This window comes from Schistocerca americana, chromosome 5 (genome assembly GCF_021461395.2).
Source record: "Schistocerca americana isolate TAMUIC-IGC-003095 chromosome 5, iqSchAmer2.1, whole genome shotgun sequence".
In the NCBI taxonomy this organism is placed as follows: Eukaryota; Metazoa; Arthropoda; class Insecta; order Orthoptera; family Acrididae; genus Schistocerca; species Schistocerca americana.
Genome location: NC_060123.1, coordinates 683,510,628 through 683,537,261, shown reverse-complemented (window position 1 = coordinate 683,537,261; position 26,634 = coordinate 683,510,628).

Below are 26,634 nucleotides of genomic sequence, written 5' to 3'. Positions count from 1 at the left end.
CTTGTTCGCATTGACGGAACTTTGAACAGTGGGCGTTACATTTCAGATGTGTTACGACCCGTGGCTCTACCCTTCATTCCATCCCTGCAAAACCCTGCATTTCAGCTGTATAATGCACGACCGCATGTTGCAGGTCCTGTACGGGCCTTTCTGGATACAGAAAATGTTTGACTGCTGCCCTGGCAAGCACATTCTCCAGATCTCTCACCAACTGGAAACGTCTGGTCAATGTTGGCCGAGAAACTGGCTCGACACAATACGCCAGTCACTACTCTAGATGAATTGTGGTATCGCGTTGAAGCTGCATGGGCAGCTGTACCAGTACACGCCATCGAAGCTCTGACTCAATGCCCAGGCATATCAAGGCTGTTATTACGGCCAGAGGTGTTGTTCTGGGTACTGATTTCTCAGGATCCAAGCACTCAAATTGCGTGAAAATGTAATCACATGTCAGTTCTAGTATAGTATATTTGTCCAATGAATACCCGTTCATCATCTGCATTTCTTCTTGGTGTAGCAATTTTAATGGCCAGTAGTGTACGTAGGTGTTCCTAGCAAGCCTCTGTCCCGTTCTAATACTGAAGCGTGATGACGGCCTTAGAAATGGTTCTGCGTAATCACATGGTAAGTGAGGTCCTTTGTTTAAATGTCCTGCATACCCCCATACGCCCGAGATCGCCGTCGTATTTACTGGATAAACGCTGGCAGAGTTGGACTACGGCGTACGGGTTGCAGCAGAGGAAGTTAGGGAGGTCCAGTAATGAGCCAGTTCTAAAATTAGAGTTGGGCTAAGTGTAAAAACATGTAGCAGGCTGTGGGGTGGGGAGCTAGTGTCGGGGAGGCACACTATCTGTAGCGCTCGATAGGTGATTAGCAACTGTCCACATTACTAAGTAACGAAGTGGCACTGGTCGGTTAGGACTCGGAGGTAAAAGCAGCCTCTCGATAGCTGCGTGCTGTGTTCTTTGTGCGATTTGCTCCTAGTGCTGCTGGCAGCCGCAGAAGATAACGGAGAGCGACTGCGTGCAGTTTGGCTTCAGGAAATGGTGGCAGCCTCACACTGCATACATGAGGGGTACAGGTGATGGTGGTAATCCCAAGACTGCGACCCGGCACGTGGCCTAACATGGCTGACAGCACATGGTTGGGAACTGTGCAACTGCGGCATGGGGCTCTCCCTAGTGTGGTGTTTGTTTCAAGAATATACATGTGAGTGCAGTCCTATCCCACTACACATGATAGTGAGAAATGTTTCACAATCATATGTAGTGCGCCAGTGAGCTACACAGTTTAAAACTTAGAACAAATCAGTTATTGGGTATCAAACTTGAGAAGACAATTGCTTAAACTGCGAGAATAGTAGTGGCGTGTCCCATCAGCTTCGTCTTCAAAGAAGCCAACCCGCAGTGCATCTATACTTGCCGTGTCATTGTCAGATCAACGTCTGCGCTCAGGCTGGTCTCTGCAGTGTCGATCTTAGCCCCCGACGGCCTCCCTGAAACCAGCTAGAGGGCGAAGAAAATAGCAACGGGGGTCAGTCCAGACATGCACCTCTTGTTCAAATCCGCTGCAACTTCGATAGCCAATAGGAAAACTGTGATCTTCCACCGTGCGAGTATTTCTACCTGCACAGAGCAGGCGACTGATGTACCGTCACCATTTGGACACTGACAGACTAGGTGTCGCCTTCGCAATCTGGACGGCTGTGCTTCCGCAATCTGTTCTCCGAGTTTGGTGCCTTACGCCGTGGACAATTCAATTCATACAGCTCGCGAGACAGAGCTTGAATACACAACCAGGTGTCCCATTGATCAAGAGAATGTAATCTACGCTCTCAAGAATCCATTTTCGTTTCGTCGAAGAACAGCTGTTTGTGATGAAGTAATAAGAATATAGGGGGAACGTTTATCTCCTTTTGTTGTATTAACGTCAGAACAGCAGAGTGTTTGTGTTTGAAGTTTACCTGTTCAAATAAACAATGCTTAATTACATCCGCTTGTGATCTTGCGGAAGTGTTCCGAGTGAGAAATTCGTCAGTTGGCGATGAGGTATTTCAAAGACTTTCACGTGAGTGTTTCAGGTAGTGCTTTAGTGTCATTGTTTCATTATAGCAGCTGCTGATGTGCCAGTGGTGTTACGCACCCAGTCGTTGTTATGCTACACCGTACACAGCACACCATCAGACTACTTCTTCGAGAATGAAATTAGAATTACATTAATACCTTCAGCTGCTAACGGGGACAAGTGAAAACGTGTGCCCGACCGGGAGTCGAACCCGGGATCTCCTGCTTTCATGGCAGACGCTCTATCCACCTGAACCACCGAGGGCACAGAGGAAAGTGTGACTGCAGGAACTATCTCGCGTACGGTTCCCGCGAGGAACCCCTTGTGTGTCCACACACTACATTCGTAGTGTCCCGCCCCAACACACTCATTACTCGTGGAAGACATTCATAGCAAGTCGCGTAAGAGTTCGGGGAATATGTGTGCATCCGCACAGAAGGTCAAGGCCGGCATTGTATCCATATACATCCATATACATCTACATCTACATTTATACTCCGCAAGCCACCCAACGGTGTGTGGCGGAGGGCACTTTACGTGCCACTGTCATTACCTCCGTTTCCTGTTCCAGTCGCGTATGGTTTGCGGATAGAACGACTGCCGGAAAGCCTCCGTGCACGCTCTAATCTCTCTAATTTTACATTCGTGACCTCCTCGGGAGGTATAAGTATGGGGAAGCAATGTAGTCGATACCTCATCCAGAAACGCACCCTCTTGAAGCCTGGACAGCTAGCTACACCGCGATGCAGAGCGCCTCTCTTGCAGAGTCTGCCACTTTAGTTTGCTAAACATCTCCGTAACATTATCACGCTTACCAAGTAACCCTGTGACGAAACACGCCGCTCTTCTTGGGATCTTCTCTACCTCCTCCGTGAACCCGATCTAGTACGGATCCCACACTGATGAATATGGTGTCTGTTCTTGCGGCGCTCTCGCACTCAACGCTGCAATTCACGGGATACCTGGGCCAATTTCACTCCTCAGTCCTCAACTTCTGGACGCCGCCGACGACGTCCTGTGAGATCCACTGCAACGTAGAACCTTGGCACTGTTAGAGCAGGTGGAGCACCGTTTCCTCATGCAGGTACACAGTAGTGTGTCTATATCCTGGGTAATGCTGACCACTCCATATATTAATTGATCCAGCGACTACTTCCAGAGACTGACCTGAACTCTATTTCCCATGCAGCGATGAAATTCAGTCTTTTTGACTATTTTGGCTCTAAGGTTCATGTGGCAGCCATGCATCAAGTTTTATCACAGTCTGCCCAATGAGTCTTACTGGGAGGGGATCACGTACCTGCAGGGAATATCACGTGACCGGCGTTTCCGATGTGGAAACGCTCAGTGCAAACATTTCTATGTCTCTTCATTTGTGTGTGACATGGTGCTAGTACCTTCCCCAAATGAGGTTCTTTGCCACGACCTTTTCAAACTGAAAGGTATTACACCAGAGTCCGAGACCTTGCCAGATCCGTGGTGGTGTTTACATCCCGACCATCTCCAGGAATTTCTAGGAGGTAGAGGTCCGCCTGCGCCAACGGCACTCATGGTCAATGCTTCATTAGCCACCAACGGCAACAGTGTCGCTTCTGGCATGCGAAGTACAACGCACCCAGAAAATTGGGCCACAAGGTAGAGGTATACCGCTCCTCCCAAGCCACGTCAGTCGGCTGGGCAGTCCCATACATCCCAAAATCCGATGTTCCTAGTGGGGAGGCCGCAACATGTGTAGTGTGGAACACCCAGCGGATTTTATGCCAAAGACTGTCATTGTAGCCCAATGTAATTACGATCAAATCGGAAAGGAAGCTTTAGCTAACATCTTGGGCATCAAGAAATTTCATGACATTCTGTGGCCAGCTTTTCACTCTTTTCACGATTCATAAGCCTTTGTTGCCTCTCCTGAAGTCATCAGCAGTGATCCCCTCCAAGGTGACACACAGCCTGCAATTCTGGGCTCTCTTTCTTTCCAATTACACTTACAATATCAAGTTTTAGCCTACCACGGACCATGCTAATGCAGATCTATTTTTGCAGGTTACCGGTGAGGAAAGATCTGGTGTTCGACATTGAGCTGGAAGTTTCCTTTCCCCTTGTCTATTACACAGAAGCTCCCAGCACACAGATTCCCCACGATGTTTGCCTCATTGACGGAACATGGCTATTGATCCCATCCTCCGTGATGTGTTTCTGTGGCACATGCAGAAGGTGTGACCAATCAAATGCACAGCCTTGGCACACCTCGATGTACAGGCATTCTGGGCATGTTAACAGGAGCTCTTCTCATGGGACAGCATCGTTCTGGTACAGGGCGACAACAGTCACACCCTGCTGGTCATCCCCAGGGTCTTCCAAACCAACATCCTCCAACTATTGTATGATGGTCGCTGGGGGTTGTCCTGAAGAAGCGACTGGCCAGACAACATGTCTATTACCAGGGCATGGAGGCTGCCATGACAGATCTAGTTACACCCTTCCCTATACTCCAAAACAAGCCAGTCTGAATTGCCGATACTTTCCTTGGCCGAAAACATCTGACCCCTAGCCCTGCCTCCCCCTTTACTTTACCGAACCATTCCTCAGTTCCTCATGGTTCATTGTCATGGATGCTGGTACTGGGTTTTCGTTTGTCTCCTGTATGACTTCCACCAGACTCTGACATAGATTTTTTCCCTGGAAGGACTCCTGGAAACCATTGTAACCGATAACAGCTTACAATTTATGTGGTCTGAGTTTCCCTCCTTTTGTGCTATCCATACTATTTCTTTGATCCCTCCTACTTTTTTTCATCCTCCTTCAAATGGTGTAGCCAAGAATTTTGTTCAGACTTTTAAATCTCAAGTACCCAAATTCTCCCATTACCATTCCTTGGATGTGGTGCTCACTCTTTTCCTGACATCAAACTGAGTCACCCCCACAGTCTCGGTCTTCACCTGAGGTTGGATTGCAGAACTCTTCAATCTTAGCAGTCTACTTCATCCTCAGGGCAAGCACCACCCTGCCCCTCTCTCCCATCGTTGCAGGTTCTCCCCCTAAGACCCTGTCTTAGCTATGATTTTTGTCCGTGGACAGCCCCTAATGGCTTCCTGCTACTGTCTCATGCCTACTTGGCTGTGCCTTCCTTCTGGTTACTCTCCCAGATAGCACACAATACTACAAGGATCTCAGTCACATCCACTTACACCATGGTTCCGTTCCTCGATCATCCTCTGAAAACCGTACACTGTTCCAGATATACGCAACAGTGGGATCTTCTTTGGATGCTGAAGACCTGGTGGTGCCTCCTCCCAAAACGCCACATCGTCAGACATCACATCCAGTCATTCCCTTGGACGTTGACCCTCCAGTGTCTCTGTTGTGACCCAGCGACGACCGAACAGACAGCCACTTTCGAAAATGGTGGGGGGAGGGAGCAAATGGCATGTCCCTTGGTTTCGCCTTCGACACCACCAACCTGTAACGCATCTATACTTAGCGTGTTATTGTCCCCTCAACCCCTGTGTTCATATTGGTTTCTGTGGTATCCGCCTAAGCCGCCAGAGGGTCTTCCATTAACCAGCCAGAGGAAGCAGAAAATAGTAACAGAGGTCGCCCCAGACACGAACCTCCTGCTGTATCCACCGCAGCTTCAGTATTCAATAAGAAAATTCTAACGTTCTGCCCTGCAAATATATCTGCCCATGCAGAGACGGCTAGAGCCGGTTCCGTCTTTGCCAGCCAGTGACTGACGTACCATCACCATTTGGACACTGCCTCGGATTAGACATCCCGTTCTCCACCAGAACAGCTACACTCCCATGACCTATGTTCCGAGCCTTGGTGTTCTGTGCCACGGACAAGTCGTGCTATTCCTGAGACAGAACTTGAAATGCATACTTTGTTTCGAAGATAGATTTTTCATTTGTTAAGACAATGTAATCCATACTCTCAATAATCTGTTTTCGTTTGATTACAGAACAGTTGTTTGTGACGAATTTTTCATAGAATTACTAAGAAATGTTCCTGGAGAACGTCTGTTTTCTTTTATTGCACTGCATCAAAAACAGCGGACTGTTTGTCTTCGAAATTTACTTGTTCAAATAAACAAAGCTAGATTACATCTACGTGTGATCTGGTGGAAGTGCTCCAAGTAAGGAATACTTCAGGAGTAGTTTGCGTAAATTGTTTAAAAATGGCACAAGTGTGCTTAGTGTAGGTGACTTGTGATGCCTCAGGAATGGGGAAAACCACTGAGCTTTTTGAGTTTCATGCTATTTTATACTTAGGACAGAATTGTAAACTTAGAACACATAAAATCTGACAGCCATACAGACTGCACCAGTATAGTACGATGCATCATCTGGATTTCTGGCGTCACAAAATTTGGGGAAAATCTAGGAAATTTGACCAAGATGCAGACCGCACCGGTAATCCAAATTCAGCCATCTTGGATTTTTAACCAGTAAGATAATTTCCCATCTCAGATTTTCCAATTTCACGACATTTTTTTAATTTATCACCATTTGTACAAGCCCAATTGGGCTACATTCAATTCCACACCAAATTTTGAATTTACCTCCATTTTATGCATAGGGGAATTGGCTTGTGTTAGGGGGGGATAGGTGGGAGGGGGAGGAATGGAGATCTGACCGCAGTGCGTTTTGTCGTATGGGGACATGAAGGGGATGGAGATCTGGCAACAATGCTGATTGCACCATAAACAAAAGTATCGTATATCCCAAAAATAGACAGAAAGACATATTATTGTACGATTACACGGCTGCAGAACAGTCTTTGGAACGAGTCACGTCTAAAAAGTATTTAGAAGTAGGCATATGGAGCGATTTAAAGGGGAACGACCATAGAGAACTAGTCGCAGCTAAGGCATGTGCCAGACTGAGATTCACTGGGAGATCCTCAGGAAATATGGTGCACTCACAAAGGAGGTAGCTTACAGAAGCGACGTTTGACGAGTACTTGAATATTCGTCGTCAGTCTTGGACCCATGCAAGTCGGGATGATTGAGAAAATAGAGAAGATGCCTATGACAGTTGTGAGTTTCGACACAGGTCCATTTAGTAAGCGCTAAAGCTCCACGCTCAGCCAATTCCTGTGGCATACGTTAGAAGACGTGCAGTGGTTAACTCCTAGAAGATTCAACCACTGTATCACTTTCTCCTACGTATATCTCGCGAAAAGACCACAAATTAGAGTTTCCAGCTTACACAGAGGCTTATCAGCAGTCATTCGTCAGCGAACCATTAGTGACTGGAACAGGAAAAGGGGGGGAGGGAGTAACAGTAGAGCAGGAAGTACCCTCCGCCAAAAATCGTAAGCTGAATTTCCGAGTATAGATGTAGACGTAGAGTCCCCGTCTTAAAAGTACGGTCCACAGGAAGTTAAGAGAAGAAAAAACAGGGACTGACACTGCACTAACAGAAAGACTGACTTTTCTGACTTTACTCAGAGACAATGTAAGGAAACAGCACTGCCTTCATCAATAGGGCCACGTAGCAGTCATCGTGCGTAGTGAAAAACTAATAAGGCTGAGAGCGCACTTCGATTTTACATCATGTAAATCAGGACGGTACAAATGTGTTGAGAGTGTGTTGCAGTTATATTTTTTAATAGATTGAAAACATATTGATCAAATTGGTTTTTAAATGCTACATTTCCGTGATGTCACTTTCTTGGACATTATCTTAAAGTGCTGTAATAAACGCTGATGTAAACACGTTATTTGTTAAAGGGTTTGATGCTACATTTCCGTGATGTCACTTTCTTGGACATTATCTTAAAGTGGTGTAATAAACGCTGATGTAAACACGTTGTTTGTTAAAGGGTTTGATGCTGGATATAAAAAACTGAGAATACAAGTTCGTAGAGTTATTAGGGGATATAAAAACCACATCTTTTCTACGTGAAACAAATCCCGCAGGTGCATCGTTTCATTGCTAGGAGAGCTTGAACGTTTTGACGCTGGACTTCCTTACGCCAGCGTTCATATCTGTGAAAATATTGCACGCTTGTTTAAAGACATAGTGCAGTACACCATGAGCTGCAAGTAAAAGTTTTCAATTGCAAGACCGAATACAGCCCATTATCAATTGCATGAAAGCATACTAACTAGTCAAAATAACTGTAAACTCTAAGTATTGGCTGCATTTACGTCTTACCCCTAGGGAAACTCCTAGCGGTATCCACGTCCCTGAATAAAAAATTACATTTTTATTATCTTGTTTCTATTGTGCTTAGATGTGAGTTTCTACTCGTAGTTACGTGTTCTTGGTAGCTGATTACACAGGAACACAGTTACATGGTACACATTTCATTTGTGCGTGGGCACGACACAATAGTTGAGCATCATGCTACCAGCATGCAGAACGATTTCCAGGGAGGTGGTTACGAAATCGTATCACATATCATAGGCTTAATGGCCGTCTTCGTGAAACAGGATTGCTTGGACCACACCGGCAGGAAACTGGCAGACCACACACTGTGCGAACTATTCAGCACGTTTGGCTGAAACTGCAGCCATTGTTCTTGAGACATCTTTTTCTTTTGAGGGTGTTAGACAATAATTAACGCATAGATGCTAGTTCTGAGTAATACAAAAGGACAAAATTCTGAGCAGCACCTCTAAAATTAAATTGATAATTTGGTGTGAACAGCATCTCTGAACATCAGTAGGGTCTGAAGTTTGGATCCCATAGTGGAGAAACGGTTCTGTCAGAATAAAAGTGTTTCTTTTTATTACTTTTCAACTTAAAGTATGTATATGTAGTTCTTTTGAATTTTGTATACACTCTATGGCAAAGAAAACGACACAACACGAAGGAATTATCCGAATCGGACGAAAACTGGTAGATGTGATGTACACGCACGGAAAACACAAAACATTACAATTTCATAAAAACAGGATGATTTATTCAAGAGAAGGGGCTTTACAAATTGAATAAGTCAATAACACGTTACGCCGCCTCTGGCCCTTATGCAAGCACTTACTGGGCTTCCCATTGATTGATGTTGGATACCTTCCTCAGGGATGCCGTGGCAAGTTCTTTCCAATTGGCGCGTTAGCTACTGAAAATCCCGAGTTTGTTGGAGAGCCCTGACCATAACGCGCCAGACGTTATGAGTTGAGGGAGAGATCAGGTGAGGTTGTCCAAAGCAGGGTTTCGGGAGCACAAAAAAAAAAGTAGTAGACACTTTCGCCGTGTGCGGGCGGGGGGGCGGGGGGTGGAGAAATGTAAGCGCATGATGGCTTGCTACGAAGGGTAACAAAACGAGTGGTAGAATGTCGTCGACGTACTGCTGTGCTGTAAGGGTGCCACGGATCTCAACTAAATGGGTCCTGCTATGAAATCAAATGTTATCACAGAGCATCACTCCGGGTTGTTAGGCTGTTCGGCGGGCGACAGTCGGACTGGTATCCCACGGTTGCCCACAGCTTCTCCGGACAGGGTTATCCAACAGCATCACTCCGGGTTGTCAGGGTCGCCGTGAGATCAACCTTCTTTCTATTAGCATCCTATTAATGGTTTTTGTGGTCACTGAAGCACCAGTTGCAAGTCAGATCGAACATAATGATGAATCTGGGGCTCTGTGTGCCTCTCCGACGTTTGGTCGATCTTCTCGTTCTGTCGTCTCCCTAAATCGAACCGAGTGAGGTGGCGCAGTGGCTAGCACACTGGACTCTCATTCGGGAGGACGACGGTTCAATCCCATGTCCGGCCGTCCTGATTTAGGTTTTCCGTGATTTCCCTAAATAGCTTCAGGCAAATGCCTGCATGGTTCCTTTGAAAGAGCACGGCCGACGTCCTTCCCTGTCCTTCCCTAATCCGATGAGACCGATGACCTCGCTGCCTACCCCCAACCGTAGGTCGACCGCTTCCTTCATGAAGGAGTGTTCGGCAGTGGTGCACCCGTTCCTGCCATCGTAGTAGAATAGCGGCATCGATCCGGTTCAAACGTAGAGCGATTTGCCGATTACTCTAATCTGGTACTTTGATCCCAACTACACGTACAATCTCAAATGCTGACATATGAGTAAACTATTCACGGTTGTGACTGCAAGGCGTAGTTACTGTCCATCTAAGAACACAGAATGAGATCTACAAAGAATTTATGGCCTGGTATCGATATCTCCACTATTTACTGTCTTTAGTATTGGCCACTATCCGGTCGAGCTGACTGTCAAATACACGCGCCTCCAATTACGCAGTCGCGTTTCCTTCAGCTGCCACCAGGGCACGGGAGCATTACCACGGCACTGAACTCATTTTGTGTCTTTGACTGTTGAATAAAATTTATAGACTTTCATCATGACAACGGCTCAACTTCTTTTGAATACACTGATCAGCAAGAACATTATGACCATCGACACTACTGGCCATTAAAATTGCTACAAAAGGAAGAAATGCAGATGACAATCGGGTATTCATTGGACAATTATATTAAACTAGAACTGACATGTGATTACATTTTCACGCAGTTTGGGTGCATAGATCCTGTGAAATCAGTACTCAGAACAACCACCTCTGGCCGTAATAACGGCCTTGAAATGCCTGGGCATTGAGTCAAACAGATCTTGGATGGCGTGTACAGGTACAGTTTTCCATGCAGCTTCAACACGATACCACAGTTCATCAAGAGCAGTGACTGGCGTATTGTGACGAGCCAGTTGATCAGCCACCATTGACCAGACGTTTTCAATTAGTGAGAGATCTGGAGAATGTACTGGCCAGGGCAGCAGTCGAACATTTTCTATATCCAGAAAGACCCGTACAGGACCTGCAACATGCGATCGTGCATTATCCTGCTGAACTGTAAGGTTTCGCAGGGATCGAATGAAGGGTAGAGTTCTGGGTCGTAACACATCTGAAATGTAACGTCCACTGTTCAAAGTGCCGTTAATCCGAAAAAGAGGTTACCGAGACGTGTAACCAATGGCACCCCATACCATAACGCCAGGTGATACGCCAGTATGGCGATGACGAATACACGCTTCCAATGTGCGTTCACCGCGATGTCGTCAAACACAGATGCGACCATCATGATGTAGTAAATAGAACCTAGATTCATCCGAAAAAATGACGTTTTGCCATTCGTGCACCCAGGTTAGTTGCTGAGTACACCATCAGAGGCGCTCCTGTCTGTGATGCAGCGTCGAGGGTAACCGCAGCCATGGTCTCCGAGCTGATAGTCCATGCTGCTGCAAACGTCGTCGAACTGTTCGTGTAGATGGTTGTTGTCTTGCAAACGTCTCCATCTGTTGATTCAGGGATCGAGACGTGGCTGCACGATCCGTTACAGCCATGCGAGTAAGATGCCTGTCATCTCGACTGCTAGTGACACGAGGCTGTTGGGATCCAGCACGGCGTTCCGTATTACCCTCCTGAACCCACCGATTCCATATTCTGCTAACAGTCTTTGGATCTCGAACAACGCGAGCAGCAATATCGCGATACGATAAACCGCATTCGCAATAGGCTATAATCCTACCTTTATTAAAATCGAAAACGTGATGGTACGCATTTCTCCTCCTTACACGAGGCATCACAACAATGTTTCACCAGGCAACGCCGGTCAACTGCTGTTTGTGTATGAGAAATCGGTTGGAAACTTTCTTCATGTTAGCACGTTGTTGGTGTCGCCACTGGCTCCTACCTTGTGTGAATGCTCTGAAATCATTTGCATATCACAGCATGTTCTTCCTGTCGGTTAAATTTCCCGGATGTAGCACGTCATCTTCATGCTGTAGCAATTTGAATGGCCAGTAGTGTACCTAATAACCGGTAAGAGTGCCTTTGGCACGGATAACAGCGAGGATGCATCATGGGATGGAAGCAATCAGCCCTTAGTAGGTCGTCTTGCATGACTTCCACTGGACCCATGGATGTCCACGTGAACGTTTCCCGCAGTGAAGGTGTCAAGGAATTGTTCCCCTATAAGCCGACGGATTCGCGCTCTCGCATCCGTATCATGATGAAGGTATGGAGGTTCATCAGCCCATACAACGTTCTGCCACGGCGCCAACCCACAGTGGCGATGGTCACGTACCCATTTCAGCCGTAGTTACCGATTTCGGGGTGTTAACGTTGGCACATGCATGGCTCACTGGCTGCGGAGGCCCATCGTTAGGAGTATTTGGTGCGCCGTGCGTTCAGACACACTTTTCCGCTGGCTCTCTTTGCTTTGTTATATTATTGCTCCCGTAACAACTAATATATGAGATAAAATATGTTGCTACGAAAAGAGCTCCGAAATACCTTTTAGTGGCGCTGTGCTGTGACTTTCTTTGGATCATTAATTTTCAACAAAACAAAATATATTGTGTTCTTATTATTCTGGATCTGGCTTTCTATTAAAGGAACAATTTTTTCGTTACTGTGACTCGCCATAAAGTTCAACATATCTTCCTTACTTTACAGTTATTGAAAAGGTTAATGAAAACTATTCCGTTATCAATACTGATGTTACAGTACGCAATGATTGGTCAACATCAAAATTTTGCAGTGAATTTTTGTTAACAGTAAAACACCAATAAGTACCACGACTAACACGTGAACATGAGACTATTATCACAGAAAAAGATATTTTTACTATAAGGTTTACCAGACCAGAACTACGCACAGCAATATTTCTTTTATGTTATGAAGGTAATTTATCTTTTTCACTGTTAATAATATATCATCAGCAGCCCGCGTCAACCTGTAAAACACATCATAAAATCTTCTGCTCTGCTCTGCAATTCCGAAACATGAAAGAAATAATTTTAGTTTACTATTACCTGTCCGCTTCTTAGCGGTATGATTGGTTTCATTTAATGCAGTTTGAATGCGCCGCGGCAGCGGCTCATTCGTTCGTAGCGCACCTCCGCACCACGAATAATATTTAAATAACTGAAAATGTCTTAAAAGATAAAATACCAGGCAAGCTTATGACAAATCATAATGCAAGTTTTCACTGAGTAACTCTATTCAAAACATTTAAACAGATTAAATTATTACACACCTTTACAACGAGTTCGTAATGGCGTACGTCCTCGATCTTGACAAAAGAATGCTACGCAAGCGTACAATATAACGTCACAGGCTCTTCCTACTCACGTAACTCCAAGAAGACGACAGAGAAATTAATCTTCGGTCACTACTATTTATACTTGTCGCATATTCTCATCTTTGTTTGATATTTAATAAGTATCGTCTGTGGCGGTTTCAGTACTCGCCGACACAGATATTATCTTTAAAAAAAATCAGTGTATAATTCTATACAAGAACAAATCATAACACATAATGCTTTCACTTTATTACATGAAGTTCACACAATCGTTGTCCACGCAATTACAATCATCCAGTTCAATTATTCTTTTCTCGTTTTTTAATTACCACATATAATATGTGTTTCGCTAAGAGACATTACAACTTGTACTCTACACATCGTTAAAATCAAATGTTAGTTCCGCCATAGTTCGCCGGCAGTCCTGTTTTACCAGTCTGCTCAGCCTACGACGGCCAATATCTGTAATGAGGGCTTGCCACCAAACACCACCACGTCTAGTTGAAGGCACTCACCACAGCACTTCTCTAACACCCAATAGGTGGTGCAGCTGCCGAAACGCTCGTGCCGAGCCTCCGAGCTATCGCAATTTGCTCTACGTCAAACTCAGATGTTCGCGCACCTTCCCCATTCTGCTCACTGACAGCACACTGTAGCAGCCATAACTCGCCAGGTGACGCTGCTATCGCCTGAACGGGCTTATGCCGATAGTAGGCCGGTGGTCATAACAGCCTGTCTGATCACTGTACTGTAGAGTGACCGATTTATGTCTTTCTTATGTGTGTATACCTCTCCACTGAAATCCACTGTTAGCAGCTGACGGTGCAACTGCAGCAGTAGGGCAAACACCGCCCTCATCCCACGCCCACCCACCACAACGGATCAGTGTTCGCTGCCCAGTCCAGCTCGTCCCTCTGGTGTCGCCCAGTCGCTTCAGACAAATTCCGGGATGATGCCACACCTAAATCGCTCACCCTCTTTCGGTAGCCGGACCTCCCGTGGGGCCGCTGTGGGGAGCTGCAGCGGGGCACTAGCTCCGCGCTGGCTCCCACCTACCCGGCAGGGAGATCCGCCGGCGCCATTCGCGGCGCTGATTATTATTCATGCGGCCCATTTACAAGTAGCCGGTCGCAGGAGTGCGGCCATTGTGAGCGGCTGTGCCGCCGCTAACCCTCTCGCCGCCCATCCCTCTCCGGTCGTAATTAACGGACTGCTCCGCCCTGACGTCCGCCGTGGCAAGGACCAGAGGTTCATGCGAGACGTCGCCACCTCGTGACGTCACGGTGTCGCACTGTATGCTCCCCGTCGAATCACCTGCCGTTACGCTAACCTCTCTCTGTCCTGCTGTACACGTGGGCGAGATACCCGGAAACCTGTATTCCCTCCCGCTGTCTCTACTTGCTACTTACAGCAATGAGCTAAAACATTATGACAACATTGAGATTTTCACTCTGCAGCGGAGTGTGCACTGATGTGAAACTTCCTGGCAGATTAAAACTGTGTGCCGGGCCGAGACTCGAACTCGGGACCTTTCCCTTTCGCGGGGGCAAGTGCTATACCACCTTCCTAAAGCACTTGCCCGCGAAAGGCAAATGTCCCGAGTTCGAGTCTCGGTCCGGCAGACAGTTTTAATCTGCCAGGAAGTTTCATATCAGCGCACACTCCGCAGCAGTGTGAAAATCTCATTCTGGAAACATCCCCAAGGCTGTGGCTAAGCCATGTCTCCGCAATATCCTTTCTTTCAGAGGGCTAGTTCTGCGAGTTTCGCAGGAGAGCTTCTGTAAAGTTTGGAAGGTAGGAGACGAGGTACTGACAGAAGTAAAGCTGTGAGGACGGGGCGTGAGTCATGCTTGGGTAGCTCAGTTGGTAGAGCACTTGCCCGCGAAAGGGAAAGGTCCCGAGTTCGAGTCTCGGTCCGGAACACAGTATTAATCTGCCAGGAAGTTTCATTATGACCACATGTTTAATAGCGTGTTGGTCCACTATGAAAACACAGTACAGCAGCGACTCTGCTTGGTTGGTATGGATGATACAAGTCCTTGACTGGATTCCAGAAGTGTGTGGGACCAGATGTCTAAACACGGGTCAAGACATACCCACAAATTATAGGATGCTAGTTTACGGGCACGCTGTTGGCGGTTAATATGTATTTCAGTGTGTACACATCAGGCACATTTGCTGACCAAGACATCAGTGTGAGTCCACATAATACCCTTCAGACAACTGTAGCGCGATTCTGACCTTTCAACACGGACAGTTATCCTGCTGGAAAATGTCACCGCCGTATGCGGAGACTTTAAGCACGTAGGGTGTGCGCAATAACGTTCACGTTGTTTTCTGCTGTCATAATGCCTTCGATTACCAACACAGATCGGAAGGAAGCCGAACTCACTGTACCTCATAGGATAACTCTGCCCTCACCGGCCTGCATCTGTGGCGTGGTACATGTCTCGGGCAGCTACTGGCCTCGATGACGGCGTGTAAGGACCCAAGCATCGACCTGGTGCAACAAGAAATGGGATGCATTCGATAGGCGACAATCTACACTCCTGGAAATTGAAATAAGAACACCGTGAATTCATTGTCCCAGGAAGGGGAAACTTTATTGACACATTCCTGGGGTCCGATACATCACATGATCACACTGACAGAACCACAGGCACATAGACACAGGCAACAGAGCATGCACAATGTCGGCACTAGTACAGTGTATATCCACCTTTCGCAGCAATGCAGGCTGCTATTCTCCCATGGAGACGATCGTAGAGATGCTGGATGTAGTCCTGTGGAACGGCTTGCCATGCCATTTCCACCTGGCGCCTCAGTTGGACCAGCGTTCGTGCTGGACGTGCAGACCGCGTGAGACGACGCTTCATCCAGTCCCAAACATGCTCAATGGGGGACAGATCCGGAGATCTTGCTGGCCAGGGTAGTTGACTTACACCTTCTAGAGCACGTTGGGTGGCACGGGATACATGCGGACGTGCATTGTCCTGTTGGAACAGCAAGTTCCCTTGCCGGTCTAGGAATGGTAGAACGATGGGTTCGATGACGGTTTGGATGTACCGTGCACTATTCAGTGTCCCCTCGACGATCACCAGTGTGTACGGCCAGTGTAGGAGATCGCTCCCCACACCATGATGCCGGGTGTTGGCCCTGTGTGCCTCGGTCGTATGCAGTCCTGATTGTGGCGCTCACCTGCACGGCGCCAAACACGCATACGACCATCATTGGCACCAAGGCAGAAGCGACTCTCATCGCTGAAGACGACACGTTTCCATTCGTCCCTCCATTCACGCCTGTCGCGACACCACTGGAGGCGGGCTGCACGATGTTGGGGCGTGAGCGGAAGACGGCCTAACGGTGTGCGGGATCGTAGCCCAGCTTCATGGAGACGGTTGCGAATGGTCCTCACCGATACCCCAGGAGCAACAGTGTCCCTAATTTGAAGGGAAGTGGCGATGCGGTCCCCTACGGCACTGCGTAGGATCCTACGGTCTTGGCGTGCATCCGTGCGTCGCTGCGGTCCGGTCCCAGGTCGACGGGCACGTGCACCTTCCGCCGACCACTGGCGACAACATCGATGTACTGTGGAGACCTCACGCCCCACGTGTTGAGCAATTCGGCGGTACGTCCACCCGGCCTCCCGCATGCCCACTATACGCCCTCGCTCAAAGTCCGTCAACTGCACATACGGTTCACGTCCACGATGTCGCTGCATGCTACCAGTGTTAAAGACTGCGATGGAGCTCCGTATGCCACGGCAAACTGGCTGACACTGACGGTGGCGGTGCACAAATGCTGCGCAGCTAGCGCCATTCGACGGCCAACACCGCGGTTCCTGGTGTGTCCGCTGTGCCGTGCGTGTGATCATTGCTTGTACAGCCCTCTCGCAGTGTCCGGAGCGAGTATGGTGGGTCTGACACACTGGTGTCAATGTGTTCTTTTTTCCATTTCCAGGAGTGTATATTCATCCATCGTGACAAATCAGTGATGCTGTGCCTTCTGCAATAATAACTGTGCATCTCGTTGAATCAACACAGGAACACGTAATGGTCGTGTGCTATGGAACTCCAATTTCAACAATGACCTTTGGGCGGTGTGCTCCGAAGCACTTGTGCATGCACCAGCGACGTCACATCTGCCACAGATCGCTGCCTATACAGGATTACACACTGGTGGATCCTCCGACGTCTACGTTTTGTGGCGAGACGTGGTCGTCCAACACGAAACGGCCTCCTCGTTATTCCACCATCCTTCAACCACTTCCCGTAGATGCTCACGAAAGTACTACGCCAACAGCCGACCAGATTCGTCATTTCAGAAGTGCTCGTTTCCAGATGCGGACCGAAAACAATGTGCCCTTTGTCAAAACCGCTTATGTCAGAGGATTTCCTCATTTGCTGTTCACTATAATGGCTGACCGTTCGTCTCCCTTCCGCTTACATTCTTTTCTTACTCCGTCGCGTGCCAAGGAACGGTCTTGTGAACAAAACTGCGTCCAACCGTATTGAAAATGTGCAAAAAATTTGACAAAGGCAGCACTGACGTAAGTGGTGCTGATCCACCGTACATCGAGACTTGGCACCATGCGATTTCCAACTTCTCGCCAAGCTGAAGGAACGTTTCTACGGGAAGTGATTTTCCAACGACGAGGACGCTCAGAGTGCTGTTTAAAAATGGCTTTAGCCGTAATGAGCGGATTTTTGTCGTCGAGGAACTGGAAGATTGGTAGAAAGTTCCGACCGTTATTTACATAGACTTGGTGATTGATAAGAAGTGTCACGCATCTGTAGACCTTTGAAGTGAGATGCAGCATTCTATAACAGTTACTTGGTCTGTATTCTCCTCCGTCCGAACAGGCCTCGGAACGCCAACGGCACCGACCGACCGCTGCTTCATCCTCAGCCGACGGCCGCCACTGGATGCCATTTTTGAGTGGCACGTCGTCAGCGCGCCGCTCACCCGCCCGTTATCAGTTTTCGTGACCGGGGCCGCAACTTCTCAGTCAAGTAGCTCGCCAAAAGTCCACACAAGAGCTGACTGCACCCCGCTTGCCAGCATCGCTCGGCAGATCCCGACGGCCGTCCATCCAAGTACTAGCCAAGTCCGACAGTGCTTAATTTCGGTGTCCGACGGGATCCGATGTTACCACTGCGACAATGTACTTGAATTGTCCCCCCCTGATAATTTTACGTATATCAGCTTCCAAGTTTCTTAGATATATTTAAAAAAAAGTGTCATTACAATAGTCTAAGAATGTCAATGAGTTCTAGAATATCGCAGGCTATGATTAACTCAACATACTTTTCAGTTGTTCACGTCAGGTCCACTTTGCGTACCGAACAGCAACAAAAAGGACTGTAGGAGATAAAGGCGCCCAGCCATAGGGTTGCCACACCTGTTGCCGGCAACACAACAGACACGGTTCTCGAGTCCGCAAGTAGAGCCGGCAAACCATAGTAAGGCAAGGCAGAAAGGGAAAAAAAAACTTTTCGCATAAATCTCCATTTAATTGGTTCACGAATTTGATAGATGTATCAGAGGGCAGCGACACGTTTTGGTTCTGCTGTGAGATGACGTCTGAGTCACAAATATGCTACAAGATGGAAGCGTCGAGCAGAGCTCGTGCCTTGGCCTCCGAGATCACGTGACCTCGGTCATCTATTCTGTCTACCATCATATAAGAATTGAGGTATACAGCTCTGCTGTTCGTATGGTTAAAGAAGCTAAGGAGCGAATTGTAGAATCTGGTCAACATATACAAAATGATCCAGGTGTGGTTGAAAATATTTGTAATTGGCTGCTGGCACGACTGCAGAGCTACATCAAGACAGGAGGATGGCACGTGGAACACCGCCTATAATAGTTAGCCTGCGAGTGTATGGTAAATTTAAACACGTAACTTAATCAGGCGGGATAATACCTCTTCTTAAGCTACGCCAAGATTGAAAATTGAGAGCAATCACGTGGGGAGCTGATCTTAAACTTCGCATTACAAATATATTTGTACTGATAAGCACAAAATTATTTAAATGGGTAATCCTTTTTTTAAAATTTCAGAAAAACAAAGTTTTTGGCTTAAATTTTTCTCTGGGATGTCGACATTACTGTGAAGCTCATCCCCATCGAGCTACAAGGTGATTTGTGAAATAAGTGCCTCTGAAAATCATTCTTAGCTGGAAAAAATAGTCGATGTATAACTTCAAAGACGGTCAAACATGCATTACGGAAATCATGAATGTACTCGAACTTGAGATGGGACTAGACTGTTACAACTTCTGCATAAAAGCGTATGAAAAACGTATCGAGCAAACAGAGTAATGGATGACAAAAGCTTCCAAAGAGGCCCGCAGGATCACCAAGTACACAAATAAGCTGCAGGAGGACCACGTTTTGGATTTGGAAGGGTAGTTGTATGGTCGAGGGATCGCTGGATAGAGATATGTTTAATTTTGCTGCAAAAATTATATTTTTCAAATTGGTGGGAAATATAAACCGAGAACGGTAAATACGACTCTGAGTGGAATTTGATACCGGAATTATAAATTGCATTTCTTATCGGCGTATGTAGCCGTTTTGGGGTGTCTTCAAAAATCTTACTCTGGTGCATGCTTTCGTCTCAGACTTTCCGGCGACAAGTATGACATTTGTTTCAATAGATCACTATTTTGTTAGAACTTAATGTTTTTCAGTTATCCTATGTATGCTGATAGAAAACATATAAAAATTACATACAAAATTACTAGTAGTTTGTACTAAGTTCAGCAGAAGGGCATCGGTAATTCATGCCGATGACTAATGCTTCGGCTGTAAGGAGCCCTTCCACCTGGTCCAGGTTGAGGGAGCGCCCGATGTGGACACAAAGATAATTTCTTAAAGACGTAAGGAGTAAAATTATATCAGAAGATTTAGCGTTACTTATTCTTCTATCTGAAAACTGAAAATCAGAAAAAAATTATCTACACTTCATACGTCGAAGAGGGCTACCCGCTTTAGTCTGTGGCAGCTAGTAACCATACATTTACAATTATCTCCCAAACGTCTAGTTCGTTCACCCGTATTTACAACATTTTTGCTTTTGTTACCATATACACTGACGGGAAAAAATCGTAACACCAAAAAGGAGCTGTGCGACATAAATTAAAGTTGATGGCGTGTTTCTACATCTGAAAGACAATACGTATTCGAATTTCACGCCAGTCGCATAAGTGTGGCGCTAGTAGTGCCGCTATGAGGATGCAAATCAGGTTTGTTTTAAACATACGTTGTACGGTTGTGACCGTTAATTACCTTGACATTGGACCTGGTGAGTTGATGTTAGTCAAGAACGCCTTTAAGGCGTCGAAGACGTCAACGAGGTCATGTTCTAGGGTTACAAGAGGCTGGATGTTTTTTCCGTGATACTGTAGAAAAAAAACTGTATAGGAAGTCAGAGATTGGAATACGTGCAGCAGATAATTGTGGACGTAGGCTGCAAGTGCTGCTTTGGGATGAAGAGGCTGGCACACGAAATAAATTCGTGGCAGGCCGCATCAAACCAGTCAGAAAGACTGATGATTCAAAAACTGTAGAAAGACTTGGCAGGAATGTAGCCACTGTACGTGACTGCCGGTAGCGCTGTTCACGAGACCGGACTCTGGACGGTTACGTGGCACTACCCAGAGGGAAGACCTCGGCATACGGCTCTGGCGCATCGTACTGCACCTGCAGCAGCAATTTGAGCAGCAGCTGGTACCACGATGACTCAACGAACTGTTACAAACCGATTACCTGAAGGAAGCCTTGAGCCAGACCCCCTGTAGCGCACATCCCACTGACTCCGAACCACCGCCATTTGCGACTTCTTTGGTGTCAAGCGAGAGCTCATTCAACGGCAGGGTGGAGGTCTGTTGTGTTTTCTGAAGATAGCTGGTTCTGCCTCAGCGCCGGTGACGGACGTGTGTTGTTTAGAAGGTGGCCAGTTGGAGGCCTGCAACCAACCTTGCAGTATGGTAGACACACTGGAACTACACCTGGAGTTATGGTCTGGTGTGCGATATGGTATGACACAGAAGCGCTCCTATGGTTATCACATGCACCCTGACTGCAAATTTGTACGTCCTTCCCGGGGGTGTTTTCCAACAGGACAACACTCGCCCACATGCCGCTTTCGTAATCGGGCATGCTCTACAGAGTATCGATGTACTGCCGTGGCCTGCTTGATCACCAGATATGTCTACAATAGAGCACATATGGGACATCATCGGCCGACAACTCCCGCGTGATCCACAAACAGTATTAATGGTCCCTGTATTGAGCGACCAAGTGCAGCAGGCATGGAACTGCTCCCCACAAACTGACATCTGGCAGCTGCACAGCACAATGCGTGCATTCAACATTCTGGTGGTTACAACGGTTATTAATATACCAGCATTTCTCATGTTCAGTGGCTTATCTCGCGTTTACATTAACCTGTGATCTTGCAGTTTTAATCACTTAAATATGTTACCTAGACAAATGTATTCCCGAAAACTCATTAATCTAGTTTTGTTATTTTGAGTGCTTGGATTTTTTTCCCGTCAGTGTATTTTCATCTGGATAATTTTTCGCCGTCATATATTATAAATCTCTCTCTCTCTCTCTCTCTCTCTCTGACTCTGTAGAAACGAAAACCTACTAAACATCTGCGAGATGTAAAGCGGAATGTAACTATAAATCACTACATCTTAGTGTGACTTCCCTCAGTATTTAGGCACAGCTGCCGGAGCTATTTCACAGAGTCAAACTGGGAAAACCCTGTTCAACATAAATGGAGTGATGTGACCAACTGCGTCTCTAACAGACTAGAACAATTGAGACGACGAGTTAATCTTCTCCTTGTACACTTAAGCTTCGACAGATCCCCACACAAAGAAATCAAACGGCAACAGGAGTCGAGAGTGAGGCGCCCAGTGTCTTTGAGGACCAGGTGCAGTCCATCTACTGCGATAAGCTGCACCCAAGCCAGCTATGTGCAACGAAGGCAAAACTTCGTGGCGCACCATCCTTCTGTAACACAACAGTGTCTATATATCATCTTGAACCAACCGTGACTCCACACAGATTTGTAACATAACGAGGCATTTGATTCTTTTCAAACATAAAGGACCAATAGACGGTGGTGCTTGTCATAACACACGCATTTTAGGAGTGTTTCGTTGTCTATCTTACAGTGAACGTCTAGTCATTCGTTTGGGAATATTCTGCAGTTGTGACTCTTCTCATATCCACGGGTGAGGAATGTCGCTTCCTCACTGAATAGCGCATGAGCCACGAGTTTCTCATTCTTCATAGCTTGTAAGAAATCGCAACACAGACTGTCAAGATGTACAATCCTGAAGGTCAACGCGATGCAAGATGAGAACGTTCAATGGATGTTTCTTCAACTTTTACTGCCGGCTTTTACACACTGCGGGTTGTAGAATATCTAGCTTCCAACTAAATCTCCAATCAGCTGCAGACAGCTCCGTGCGATCGCATCCTCTATGAGTCCCGTTTTTGAGTTATGGATGGCCTCCCAGAACGTTTCTCCCCCCCAAGATTACCCCAGTGTTTGACTCTCTTGACCGAATGTCTCATCGCCAGCATTGTGAGACAAGGATTTCTAAATTTACAGGTGAAATTCTGCCGCAACTTTTGGTATGGCATCCCACGTAAACAGACACACAGAGTAGCGGTTCCTTCTCCAGTAGTGAGAATTTTGTCAGATCACCTGTAGCACAAAATGGTATCGGCTGTAATACCACAGGAACGTTTCTGACCTTACCTTCATCCTGTACATAGGAGGTGTTTCAGAAAGCACAGTGCATATTTTAGCAGTATGTCAGTTCGAATAAAGATTCCACATCACAGGTCTATAACTTTTATTCGTTTTAGAGATACAGCTACGAGAATGTACAGTAGGTGAATGAGCAGTAGGTGTCAAAAAAGACTGTTGACTAAGTTCGAAACTAATTTTCATAATTTCGACCTCCGACATGAATGGAAGTTGGAGTTGTCACTTCTGTGGGGAGAACACTTCGCAATTCAAACGATCAGGTCGTCGCTTGTGCCACATTTTCTTTGTAGGTTTCCCCTTTTAGTCCTCCGTACAGGCAAAAGATGTGGAGGTGTAGGGCCTAGAGACCTTGATGGACAAGAAACGCGGCCTTTTTGCCCGTCCATCTACTGGGTAATGCCGTGTCGCCTGTCGACTAGATCGTGCAGGGCCAGCGCCATGCTGGAAGTAAATACCCATCCTTAGAGGCAAAGAAATTATTATATTTATTATTATTATTAAGCATTACAATCCATGAGGCAAAGAAATCTCTTGTAAAAATACTAGAATCTCGTTCTCGAAAAGTCTAGATAATGGGGCTTAAACAATAAAACTGCTCAACACATTACAATTACAATCAGAGCAGCAAAGTTAAATAAAGGAAACTCAAGCACAGCTTTACAACCTGTGAGAATCAAATTATGTAAACTCACGGCTAATACCACAGTTGGCAACCGATAAGTAAACTCTAAGCATGGTAATATCAATAAACAAATCTCTGTAGCTAGCAGTACGTCTGGAACAAATAAAAATTGGGTACATATTACATGGTACCGCCACATTAATGTTATCACCGTCCATGTTTGGCGTCAACGAGCAATAACCACTCGCAGACGGAAGATGGCAGCAATGGCAGTGGATGGTATGTAAAACGTGTGGGGGGTGCGGAAAACAGTGCAGTCGTTGACATAAGGCGGATACGGGGCGATTTGTTTGACGACGAAAAAGGGATGATCATCGGCTTTCGAGCCAAGACTGGAAGCATTTCCGAAGTGGCTGAGGTTGTAAACTGTTCGTGTGTCGCCTTGGTTAAAGTATACCGTGCATGCCAACACGGCACCATCCAAAACAGGCTCCTAGGCAACTGTGGTGCATCACGGGCAGAGGATGACAGAAGAACGACGGCTGTGGAGGGGTGTACAGTCGACCAGTCGTACAACTGAAACTTCCTGGTAGATTAAAACTGTGTGCCGGACCGAGACTCGAACTCGGGATCTTTGCCTTTCGCGGGCAGGTGCTCTACCAACTGAGCTACCCAAGCACGACTAACGCCCCGTCCTCACAGCTTCACTTCTGCAAGGAAGTTTCATATCAGAGCACACTCCGCAGCAGAGTGAAAATCTCATTCTGGAAACATCCCCGAGGCTGTGGCTAAGCCATGTCTCCGCAATATCCTTCCTTTCAGGAGTGCTAGTTCTGCAAGGTTCCCAGGAGATCTTCTGTAAAGTCTGGAAGGTAGGAGGCGAGGTACTGCCAGAAGTAAAGCTGTGAGGACGGGGCGTTAGTCGTGCTTGGGTAGCTCAGTTGGTAGAGCACCTGCCCGCGAAAGGCAAAGGTCCCGAGTTCGAGTCACGGTCCTGCACACCGTTTTAATCTGCCAGGAAGTTTCATATCAGCGCGCACACCGCTGCAGAGTGAAAATCTCATTCTGGAGTCGTACAGCTGTTGAGCAACTGACCACCCAGATGAATCACGGCGATACCAACAGTATCTCCTCAACAACCGTTCAGGTATGAGCCTCCGCACGAGGCTCCTATTTTATGCACCCATGCTGACTGCTGGTTATCGGCGACAAGTCTGAAGTCTGCACGCCCGTAATGCAGCTGGAGGTCCTCTGATGGCGACAGGTGCCCTTCTCGGATGAGTCACGTTTTATGCTCCATCGGACAGATGGCAGTTGGCGGATGAGGAGGTGGAGGAAACGGAGGAGATGATTCTCTAACGTCCCGTCTACAACTGAGTAATTAGAAATAGAACATAAGTGCGGATTAGTGAAGGATGGAGAAGGAAAGCGGTCGTGCCCTTTCAAAGGAACCACCCTAGCATTTGCCTTGAGCGTTTTTGGAGAAATCACGGAAAACCTAAATCAGGATGGCTGGACGCGGGTTTGGTCCGCCGTCTTCCCGAAAGCCATTGGCGTGTACGGCCATGCAACATCTGTCGGAAAATTTAGTAAACGAAGAAACCTCGAAACAGTAGGTTAATGTACTGCCTCTGACTGTGTACAAGACTGGTTTCGAACCACAAAATTTTTTTAGGTAGTTATGAGATTATCCCGACGGTTTAAGATGTCCATATAATGTAGTATTTTTGCTTGTTTTTTTTTAATTATTTTTTTAAATATACGTGTCCTGTTCCCTCTTAATGTTGTGATGGCTCCGTTTGATTTCTGCTGTTACTTACTGTTTTGCAGTTTAAACAACTGACCAACCTCATGTCAGTTTCGTACGGCGCCTGCGCTTGGGTCGTGTGCGTGAGGTCACGGTCGCGCAGCACTGGCGAACGGCTCTTACGGAATTTTTGTAATTCCAAGCAATATGTGAGTTTTCACACCAACCCCCCCCCCCCCCACCCCACATTTTTATTGCATTTTAAATGATCAATTATTTTGGTAACTTTTGGCGTTCGCTTGTGATGTTTATTTTTTTCGGTTTTATTAGGTCCCTTTTACTCTTTCGACACTGAACCTTTGGTTTCATGACGGCGATTGGGCTAGGGCGACCTCAGATGGTTTATTTGTTGGTAACGTTCTCTCTTTTAATTTGTACTAATTCAGAAATTTTTGCCTCATAAGTTCGTTATCTGATATATCAGACTTGAGGATCCAATCCCATTAGTGGGTAGCAGAATACTTTTATTTCACCAGTATTTACCTGACGATGCAAGTTTAAGTGTCCCGATACCGGTCGTGTACACAATAAAAGATTGTGTATTAAGCTATTGTTCTGCGGTCTCTTCATTTTTCAGAATGTATAGTTGCGGTTTCCCCACAAGAAGAATTCTTTGAATAGTTTTCAGAATGTCCAGGCTGGGGGAGGGACGTTATGGTCTGGGGAGACTGTTTGCGAGACATTTTCCCCGGGTGGTCGCGACATTCTAGAAGGCACAGAAGATCATCAGAAGTATGCATCTGTGCTTGGGAACCGTATACACCTATTCACTGTGTGTAATAAATACGAGTATGTTGTGTTGAAGATATAATATTTTGTGTGTAACTTGGCGACAGAATCAGAGACTGATTGAATTATAGTAACAAGTCACTAAATACCTGACATTCTTTGGACATGGAGAAGCAGATTAATTTATTTCAAATTAGTAGGAAGCAACATTATCATTTCCGCGCGTCTTCATGACCGCGATGCAGTCATACCCGGATCGACACTAATGGATCAAAAGATTTACTGACTTTAAAAGAAATCCACATTACACAATTGAACAGAATTGTTTCAGGTATGATAGGAAAACGATAATTTTCCTCCTGCCTCAATGCTGCGTTCGGTCCATCAGGGTAATCGTAATATCTGGAGATAAACTGATACAAAATGATTAACATTCAAGTAATGAGGAGATGGAGATACTTAAGGATAATTTGTCTAATAAGCACACTTCATATATAACACACGTTTTTTAATGCTACGTACCTTTTTTTATTTCAGTTACAGTAGCTGGTACGTATTAACAAAAGCTTT